This window comes from Colius striatus, chromosome Z, assembly GCF_028858725.1.
Source record: "Colius striatus isolate bColStr4 chromosome Z, bColStr4.1.hap1, whole genome shotgun sequence".
In the NCBI taxonomy this organism is placed as follows: domain Eukaryota; kingdom Metazoa; phylum Chordata; class Aves; order Coliiformes; family Coliidae; genus Colius; species Colius striatus.
In genome coordinates, this window is record NC_084790.1 from 61,611,088 (window position 1) to 61,622,138 (window position 11,051).

Sequence of the window (11,051 nt, forward strand, 5' to 3'; positions counted from 1 at the left end):
TTGTCTCTTCTGGGCCCTCCCTTGAAATTTATTTTCTCACCCATTTCATTGGGATTGCTATGTTCCAGTCAGCATGTGCTGTAAGTGCTCGCAAAAGCAATCTCTTCAGTATTTTCTTGAGCAAACTGAACCACAATTCTCCCTCAGGAGCAGCAGCAAAATGACCCACTGGCTCCTGTGAAACAGAGAATCATTTAGTATAGGAAAAAAAAATCCCACTCCAGTCAATGTTCCAAGTGGGAAAGAAATATAAAAAAAAAATGTATGAGTTAGTTTGGCAGTTATCAACCATCCTCTCTGTGTTCTTCATGGAATATTATATCTCAAACAGAGTCCTTACCACATGGAAATTGGACTACATAACCTTCTCTTTGTTGGACCCCTTAAACCTGGAAGGAATTGCACACACAGTTCTTTCCAGGGCACAAGAGTAACCTTCACCTCCCTGGAAACTTGCTTTATTAGTTAAACAAACAACTTAGTAATAAACAGAGGAGCACCCATTCATCAGTATTTTCATGAATGTCCCACGTACTTGTTCACCACACCTCATCACATCTTTCTGTCTTTGTCATCTCTCTTAGTCTAAAATTGTGGTAAATAAGATTTAGGGACCCAGCTGTGCTGTCCATGCATGTAAAGCAGGAGTAATATGTAGTTTCCTGCTGAAAGCTAGTGAAGATCTGATGTTCTCTTCACCACAGACTGTACTTTAATGCTGGGGGAGGCAATTCCTGCACCCAGACATTTATAATAGTGTAAAATGAATAAATTGTCATCTGTTGGCTCTCTGTTCTTTAAGGGTAGGCAAACTAAACATCCACCTGTTCGTAAAAATATTACAGAGGGCTAAAAAGCACATTTTCAAACAGAAACATATGCTATTACTTGTTAATGATTAACATTTTGATTTGGTGTGTGTTTCTTGGGTGCTAACACCATTAATGCTATTTTTTAGTGCTGGGCACATAATTTTCACAACAGTTGTTCTTGGTTTCCTAATACTGCGCTTATGTGAAATTGGATTTGAACTATGAGAAACCTGCATAACAAAGCTCATTTGCAGTAATTTTTGGGCACTATATCTACCCAACACTCTTTACATAACCAATTACTCCAATACAATGAATTTGGATTTTTATTCTTTTCTTATAAATAAGCAGTGACGCACAGCATTCACTTTTAAGTACAAATGCCTTCCTCGTGAATTAGTCCACCTAATTGTCTGAGCACAAGAAGAGAATCTATGGCCTATAGGTTGTAGCACAACTGTGGGAAAGGAATTATGGGCTTACAGAGATATTCCTCTCCTCCTCAGAAAACTGAAATCAAGGGTATGGCAATGACATTTAATTGCAACATGTAGAGTCCACAACATGGAAGAAATTATATGCAGTGCTGTTGCCAGCTTTGCAATTAGAATTTGACAGATCTTATAAAATTACCATTTCCTTTTCCAAGCATCTGTGTTACTAAAAAAAAAATCCCCCAAACAAGAAGTCCAACAACACTAACCCTCTTCAAGCCTCAAAACCACTAGAAAAATTAAATCTTGATGGATGTTTACTATTAAATTCAGAAAAATATAAAGAAATATTTAGAAAATATATAAAAAATAAGAAAGATGAGTGGGAATGATGAAAGGAAAGATCTTTTATTTCCAGCCCTATGACAAAGGAAGCACAGCCTTGCAGTTAACTACTACCACCTGAACACAAAACCTTCTATTCTGTAGTCCTGCTGCTATTTCGTTCAGGAGCATGCCAAGGTAAGTCTTCTGAAGTAGTGACATAGTCACCGACGGTGTAAGGAATCAGGTACTTCTATTGTCTGATTAATTTACTACAGCAACTTTATGATGGTGCTACATGTTTACCTGAGCAGCTGAAGGTTATTGCTCAGCTAAGGGGCTCTGAAATGTGATGTATCATACACAAAATAAATAGCTTATGAAGTGCATCTGGTGAAATGAAAAGTATTCTTTCTTTTTTCAGACCTGTATCTCATACTAGACCGTACCTGAAGCTGAGGATTTAGATGAAGTCATTAAGGCAAAACTAGATGCCCTGTGAGGACAGACCTGTAGCTTGAATCCAGCCTGAGGCCCCATCTGGACTGAGGTTTTGACAGGCTTCTTGATTTTAGTAGCATCTTCAGGGCTTTCTGACTGTCATAACTTAGCAGCTGCCTCCCAGTAATTCTTTGGAATAATTACTCCCCTTCCTCTCCTTGGAAGAGTAAAACTAGTATAGCCTTCTCCCAGTTGTAAAATGGCTTATAGATCTGCATGAAGCCTGTTCTAAGTATTCTCAGTCACTCCAATTTTCCCAGCTCAAGCTCAAGTGATGTTCTTTGCACCAGTCTAATGAGAGAGAGCTCTCTATGCTTACTTCTTGCTATAAATATCCACTGTTTATTAGATACTGTGTTCTATTTTCTCTCTTGAATTTGCAATTGCATGCATTTTACTGTGTTGCCTAGTGAAAAGTTCAAAAATGCAGACATTAACTTATTATTTCTAACAACGTGCCCTCTGCCCAAATAGGCACAAGAAGTAATATCCTTTCATGTTCTCTTGCTCTTCTAGGCCATGCTGAATTGGAACATCCCAGTAAAGAGAAAGACTCCTTCTCTTCCATCTCAGTTCTGAATTCCAGTCCCCACCTAGATGTCAAATTTAGATTAGAAGAGTGATGGATTAAGGCATCAAGCTTCCATGCTGACTTCATGAAATCTTTTCTTTGAGCTTCTCCATTGCCTGAAGAGCTCTGTTAACCAAACCTATTATCTTTCCCCATTGGTTTTCAAGTTGAGAAACAAAAAGCAACTTCTTTAATAGCTCACAGATTGATGATTAACATTTTACATGTCCCTTCTGGTAAGTAAAAGAACTGCTTTGTGGAGAGGGAAAATGCCAGAGAGAAGGAAGCGGGAGTCAACTTATGTTATTAACTTGTACTGCTTCATTAATCACAATCTTTTTTTATTGCATTGCTCAAAGGCAAATCCATTCTACTTCTTGGAAATGGGTTAGATCAAAACCAAGTGCTCTTAATGGACCTTTGACATCTGGCCTAGCAGCTGGCTATCTGCTAATATTACTCTAAAGAAATGTCAGGAGCCACATTTTCTGTGACCATTCTAGCCGTTCTGATTTAAGCTACTGTAGAGGGCAATGAATTACCTTAAAGGAGCTCTTCTGGAAAGCCCTAAGTTTTATGCCGGACCCCTGCCAGCCTCACTACTTCATGAGTATGAACAATCAGACAATTGAACTGATTTTACTTTGCCACTCCTGGAGTTTCATTGCCTTTAACCTTGGGATGTAATGATGGTAATGCCATGCTGAGTGCCTCTCCTACCAGGAGGAATAGGGTTTGTCATCTCAAGTAGGGAACCCATTCTTGTTAGCTGAAAAATGCACTGATTTGCAGTGAGAGGGGAAATAGATTGAGCATGATTAATACCACTTTGAATGCAGCTTATTTTCTTCCAAGGCTTTTGACAGTAGGAAGCACCCAGATGTACTTATTGCTTTTTTTTTTTTTTTTAATTGTAAGCTCATTATTGAACAAGGATTGGCTTACTTTTTTGTTGTTGCTGTTGTTCCTTTTGTGTCTTGACACATTCTTTGACATCTACTAAAGACTCAATAAGATACTCCTAAAAACCTCATACCTTCCTGTCTACAGGCAGAGGAATGATGACTTGGATTGATTATGGGTGGCATTAAATATGGAGGCAATTGTTCCTCATTGATGAAGGTGCCAAGTTTTATTTTCTTAGCTCTGGAAGGTAAAGAGATAAGAGCTGGTCAGTGAAACTTTCCATTCCAACATCAGGGAGGACATATTACAGAGTTTTTAGCTTTCCAGATGCCATGTTGCCTAGTTTATTTCCTAGCTGTTTTCCAGTGCCCTCTCATGTTATCTGCTTTTGCTTCTGACTGTGACTTGGAAAGAAGCTGGGAGATGGGATGAAGACAAAACTGAACAGCAGTTTAACCACCTTTAGGACAACTTGGGCCTTCTCAGACTGAAGGCTTTTGACAGAGCCATCAAATTCCTCCACAGATCTTGTGGTTAGATAGGCCATTGTACTCTTCTGTTCTGGCTTGCAGGAAGCAGAGACCGGTGTCCAACATTGCCCAGGTTGTTGAGCAGGAACTACTGTGCTTACTGGAGCCTCTACAGGGACTCCATATGCTCTTGAAGGAGAGTTTATTGTCATATTGTAACCTAAAAATTCTGACTGATAGTTCCTAACAAATCTCAGTGTGAGAGATGACAGGGGCTTTGTTTAATGCATCAGTCTGAATCATATGGTCTAAGGACCAGCATGTCTTAACTGCTGCTATTCCCACAAACATTAACATCCAGCAAAAGGGTGGTCAATGCTGATGACATGTGATGGTGATCTTAACTGACTGCAGCTGTCTTCATGAGGATGGGAGGACCAGAGATGCGATTCTCACATTCTAGCTTAAGAATAAAAGACCCTTTGGGATAAGTTGGTCTAAAAAGCCTGGTCCATCTTATCCACTAAGAGAGCAGGTAATTCTGGGGAATGTTTTTGAGACCTGAGTCTTACCAGGGGGAGAGAGATGCTGCACCCATTGTGATCTCGATGCAAGTCCAGAAGCTGAGTAGCTCTGCTAGCACAGTGATGTGCTCTGATTGAGTCCTGCCTAATAGTGGGATGTACTGTGGCACAGATGTGTAATGTGTCAGTGCACCATAGGTGGCTTTTGTTGAGGAGAGAGAAGCTTCCACAGAAAATTTGGACACCTCAGGCCTCTTGTCTGTTGCAGGAGTACACACATAGTGCCTCCCAGAAACCTAGTGTCTCTTAACAAACAGTAATTTTGCTTTCAGGACATTTTATAATACAAGAGGGAGCTGTGCAGATGTTATCTGTCTACTTGGCAGCTACTCAGGTGAGTCCCAATTACTCACAAAGAAGGAGCCTCAGGGCAGTTGGAGATGGGATGGGAATATGATGAGGACACAATAACAGGCCTGGTGGTTTTCTGCTCCTGATAGAGTTAAACAGGTTGAACATTTTTTTCAGGGAGATTCTAATTCAAACTGAAGAACCGTGGAGAGTTAAACCAGATTTCACCAAGAAGAGTAAATGGGATCTCTTCTGAAGTATTTGGACTGCTGTAGCACCTGAACTAGAGGTCAGACCCCATCTTCTCATTGAAGTTCATCATCTTCCTATTTGCCATTTACATCTTCAGACTGCTTCATGTCTTCCATGTTCTTCTAAACTTTACTGTCTCCCTATGTCAAGCATTTGTTACAGAAAGTCAGTAATTTAACTGAATCTTCTATTTCTCATAGATATATTTCAGCAGAGCAGCTCTCCAAATAACAGCTCTGCATGTAAATGAGCTCAGTCACATATGAGATTTTGACAGAGCACAGGCTCCAATTCATTTCACTATATCCTGTTTAGCACTATGATTACATTGAAAAGGACATGAAAAACTCAGGGAAGGAAGAACAATGTTGCTGCTTAGGAATGTTCCATGTTTCCCAGTGGTGTTGATGAGCTGAGCTGGGAACTGACTGGGTTAAATGGTACACTTCAGTTGCTGGTTTCTGGAAGCAGAGAGATAATTTTGGAAGTTACCCAGATATTTCCATGGGCATTCACCCATACTACCTAGCTATTGGGGCTGCAGCATGTGCATGGAGGTATTCAGACAGCTGTGTCCGAGAGCCCATTTCATCTTATGTTTCTTTTTGTTTTGAGTGAGTGCTGCTATACAACCTTATCTTTGTGGGTTGTCAGGGCTGCAGTTAGAAGTAGGTGACTATGAAAATTACTTAATGATGTAATCTAAATTTCATAAGATGGAGAATTTAAAACAGCTTCACAGGATTCTATAACAAAGTTGACTCTTTACAAGGCTAAAAAAGACTACCACAAGGGCAATAACAGACCAATGCACCAAATGGCTTTGACCTATGGGCTGGATATTCCTGCTTAAGTTAGGATTCTCAATAACCTAAGATCAATGATAAACCACTAACATATATTATGATGAAAGACAACAACAGAAAAAGTTTCCTGCCTTCTCTGAATGTTTACTTGGCATTGCACCAATCTGCAAGCCATTTGGCTGAAGGCATGTAAGAAACAAAATGATTGAACAATCTTCATAAGACAGAGGTGTTCTGTTCATTTTGTGAGCTTGTGCAGCCAATGTCTGGAGTCTGGACTTCAGTGGGATTTTTTTTTTTAGCTTAAGAAGACTGAATTTATTCAGAAAAACTTGAGTGCTTGACAGTGGCTGTAAACATTTCTAGCTTGCCATCGTTTTATTTTACATGTTTTTACATGTCGTTTCTGTATGCATATGCATTTATTCATGTAAATTTTATACGATATGTTTTCTGCCCCCAGTTCCATCACTGTCAAGTAATGCTACAGATTTCAGAGTACCTATGGGTTAATCTTCATATAAAAGGACTGCTGTTCTTTGTTAAGTATCAGTCATTCCTTGTTTCATGTGGTCCTGTTTTTCTGCAGTTTACTTAAGAATGCTTTCTAAGGGAATCTCAGTAAATAAACGATTATTTTTTAAAAAAACTATTTAAAGATAACATGACAGTAGCATATGAGTGCATGGGTACTTTGTATACTTCATACTGGAAAAACACAAATTCCAATGTGAAACACTCCTGCTTCCACCTTGTTGCTGGAGAAAGGGTGAAATAGATATTTTCACCGTAAGTTGACCTTTCCAACAGAGAACAATGTGTCAATGACTCTCTGTGTTGCAATGCTGCTCCATATTATAAGGAGTCTTACAGTAGCTTTAACGCAGGTCTAAGTTCAACAGAGTATTGGAAAGAGAAGCTCTTGGGAAACAGACTAAAAAAGATACTGGCAAATGCTTTTAATGCCTCAAATTCAGCTAACCAGACATTAGCTCAAGTGGATAGAGTCTGTAAATTTAAAATAAGAGACTCAGAGTTCTGCTCCATGCTTTTGATGCAGGCACTTGAGGGGTCACGTTTTTGGTCACATTTGGTGAAAAATAATGAGTATACTGCCATTAAATGACTGAAGAAGTTTAAGTGTGTTCTAATTCCCAATCTTTCTATGGGATACCATAAAAAGATGTATTCTTTTCTTTTAAATTTAATGACAAAATGAATCAGGTTTATATCATTTTCTGTTACTCCTCAATGCAATATTCATAATTGAAAAACTGTGCCCACAGAACAATTTTGTTTTTCAATGAAATACCACTACATCTAGTATTAATTCCTCTTTTGATCATATATGCTTTTATTAGCATCAGTCACAAATGCCTCAGACAGGTTTTGGTGGATAACATATCCACCCGGAGGCTTGCAGTTTCAATATCTTTAAAAGTGCAAAGCATATTTTGATTGTACTCTCTGAATATCTTCAAATCAAAAAGAAAATATCAAATTTAGATTTCTCATTTCATACAAAGTCTTTGAAGTCTATTGGTTTAGTTCTCAGTGATGTGTAAAAGGCATGGCTTTACCAGTGTTTGGAGAAGGTGTAAAAGGTGCATATTTTAGTAGGGCAGGATATCCTTTAGCATGAAACATTGAAGGTTAGGAGCGATAACTTTAAATCCCGTTTTGCAAAGAGCCATAGCTTTTCAGCACACTATTTCAGCACTATGTCAGGATTGCAGCATTTTTGCTTAAAGATGAAAATGTTGTTATAGTTCAGACTAACTTGCGCAGAACAAGTCAGTCTGAGACACTGAAAAGATAACTCACATCAGAGAAAGGCAGAGTAGATTTCATTAGTAACCCAGATGGCAGCAAGAGGACGAGGTGGTCATTGCCAAGACAGTATGAGTTTATTTGGTAACATCTGGCAACCTTACAGTACAGATGAAGACAGTGCTTATACCTTAAAAGTGCCAAGAAGTAAATATATAGATACACAAATGCCAAATATTCTGCTTCTACAAAATGATAGGAGTAGTCAATGATCAGAGCCATCATCCTCAAAACATTTTGTTTAAACTTGGTGTTCTCATTTTCCATTAGGCCTCTTAGCCACATAATGGCAGTAAGAATTTGCTTGTAGAGAGAAAATACTAATTTCTTAAAGCAGCATTTTTCTGCAAAGCTTTTGTCTGGTAAAATGCTTTGCACTTCCTGAGACTGCCTGGAGAGCGATAGTCAGATGGTTATTTAAGCACATGTGCAGCTTTAAGCTTATGGAGGAGGTATTGATTTCTTTGGATAGGGTATGATCTTAAAAAGCATGCACAAGCTAATGCTCCTCATTCTACAGGGACTCCTTAAAAGTATGGCCTTCACCTTCCCCTCTGTTATAAGGCAGGGAAGAAAATTAATGTGGTGGTAAAGGACCTTTAGAAGAGAGAGAAATAAGGGAATGCCCCTGAAACATGCTTCCTTTTTAAAATTTGACTGAAGTGCAAAGCCATGCAGTTCAGCATTTGTAACAGGCAAATACGCAGGCTGAGGAACAAAAGGGAGAATCTTCTATTCCTCTCCACATCTGGGAGTGTCTCCAGAAACGTCTAGTACAAAGCACTGTGCACAATACTATTTTGTAACTGGAAAGAGAAAATTAATGTACCTCTTTCTTTTGTAGTGAGGAGATAGGCATGCTGATTAGGGCAGCATGGCTTTTTAAAGAAGACGAAGGTAGGATGAACTGTCTCCTAACATCATGACCTCTCATTTCATGTCACAGTGCTCCTGAGTGCACTGCTTCAAGAAAAAAACTGGGGAGAAAATTACAAGCCCAGTAGCTGAGAAGTCTAACTTCTAAGGCAATTGGAAAGTTTTAATGCATGTCTGTAGGCGGAGGTAATATTTTTATTAGCCTGTTCAATATAGTTGGAATAAAATCTTTCTAGGATCAGAATTCCTTCATTAGGGCTAAGTGAAGTTCTCAAGTCTTCTGTAAAACTCTGTAAAACGGTGTGTTTGCAGTGTTCCTGGTTTTGCATCATGTAAATATAACAGCCCATTTATTTCTTATGTCTAGTAAACTGTTCTGCTTCATGATATGTGAAACATAAATATTTATATATGAACTCCCTATTACATTTGACTGCAGTTATTTCAGTTGGATGTGAAATCTCCAAATGAGTCCTGAATATCTAGGACTTGAAAATCTAATCATGCTAAGCTGCACTTTCTGCATCTCAGAATCCAAACTTGCTTGCTTGCTTTGTGATGCAAGAAGTATTTAAACTTATAGCTGTCTTTAAGTGTATCTATTAACCTGGCAGGAGTCAGTTTGCAAAATGAGGCCGTTCACAGAATCACAGAATGTTAGGGGTTGGAAGGGACCTTTAGAGATCATCTATTCCAACCCCCCTGAAGAAGCAGGTCCATCTAGATCAGGCCGCACAGGAACATGTCCAGGTGGGTCTTGAAGATCTCCAAGGAAGGAGACTCCACAACCCCTCTGGGAAGCCTATGCCACTGTTCCCTCACCCTCACAGTGAAATAGTTTTTTCTTATGTTTAAAATGGAACTTTTTGTGTTCCAGCTTCATCCCATTACCCCTTGTCCTGTTGCTAAATACCATAGAAAAAAGGGATGCTCCAACCTCCTGACATCCACCATTTAGATATTTGTAAATATTAATGAGATCTCCTCATTGCCTTTTTGTATTTACTCCTGCTTTAAGTTTAGGGTCCTAAAAATGAACTGATATTACATTTGAAAGATTCAACCTTCAGCTTTGACAGTTAGCATTTGCTGCTCCTATCCTTCAGTATTAATTACTATTAGGCATACACAACATTAAAATATTTTATATATTTACAATTTATTTAAAATAAAATATCTTTAAAAAAATCTTTTACATTATTGTGCACTTTGCCTTAATGCAAGTGTTCCTGGTTCTGATCTTCTTCTAGCTGAGGCTTTCCCAGAAATAATAGAGCAACAAATTAATAAATTCAGAAGTTGCAGCTCTAATTTAAATTGCAATTTAGAGCCACTTTTGGTGCATTGATGCAGCAACATGCAATAATCAATTCAATAGGCTAGCAAAAAACCTGAAAATTAAGTAGAGTCTTGATATTTACATTTTTGATTTTACATTTCTCTTCTGGAAATGCAGTCACCATACTTTTTTCTGTCAGATTCAGATAATTTAAAGGGACAGGGTAAAAAAAGTCACGCACTAGAATTTCTTCTCTTTTTTTTTTTTATTTTGCATTAAAGAAAGGAACTTCATCAACATTGATTGTCATTTACAGAAAACATTCAAAAATCATGTGTGCATTATTATGGAATGCTAACAGTATTGAACTAATAATTTACAGGACATAAAATAAGACAGAAATCTATTACATTCTAAAGTAATATAGAACCTTTCATTTGACATGGATGCTGGTCCTACGAAATTAATGATAAAAAATAAAACCCTCAGTGGTCACTTTCTAAATGAATCAGGCTGTATTTTCACTCACATACACATAAATTAGATAATTTATATTAAAAAAAGGAGAAAGATCAGAAGAAAATTGCAGATGTAAAAATGCTGGATGAGCTCCTGGCTCCATGGAAATCAATGAGAGGTTCTGCTGTTGGTATTAGTGGAGCCAGATTTTTACCCAGTATGTCATGGTTCATTTGCAGTTTTGCTTTTTGCATCTACAAGCCAGTTAAGATACATCATAATTATTACACAATTAAGCTTAAAAACAAATAATCACTGTTGACTCTATGAAGCATTTGATTTTAGAAGGGAATTTTTATTCATCTTTTGAGAGTAATTAGTTTTGTTTGTTATTCGTATTTTATTTGATTGTTTCTTATCACAGCTCTTGACAGGCAATGTAAGTATTTGTTTACCAACGGCAGTAAGCATGTTTGTCAAATAGCAAAAACATACCCTCAAAATTCAAATCAAATTGATTTACAACAATATAGCTACAGTCAAGCACCACATAGCTCAGGGCTTGAAGATCTGGGTCTTAACATCTCATTTCACTCTAACAAAATGAACTGGAAATAGGATAAAAACATTAGATATTTGAGAGCAGGAATTCTATG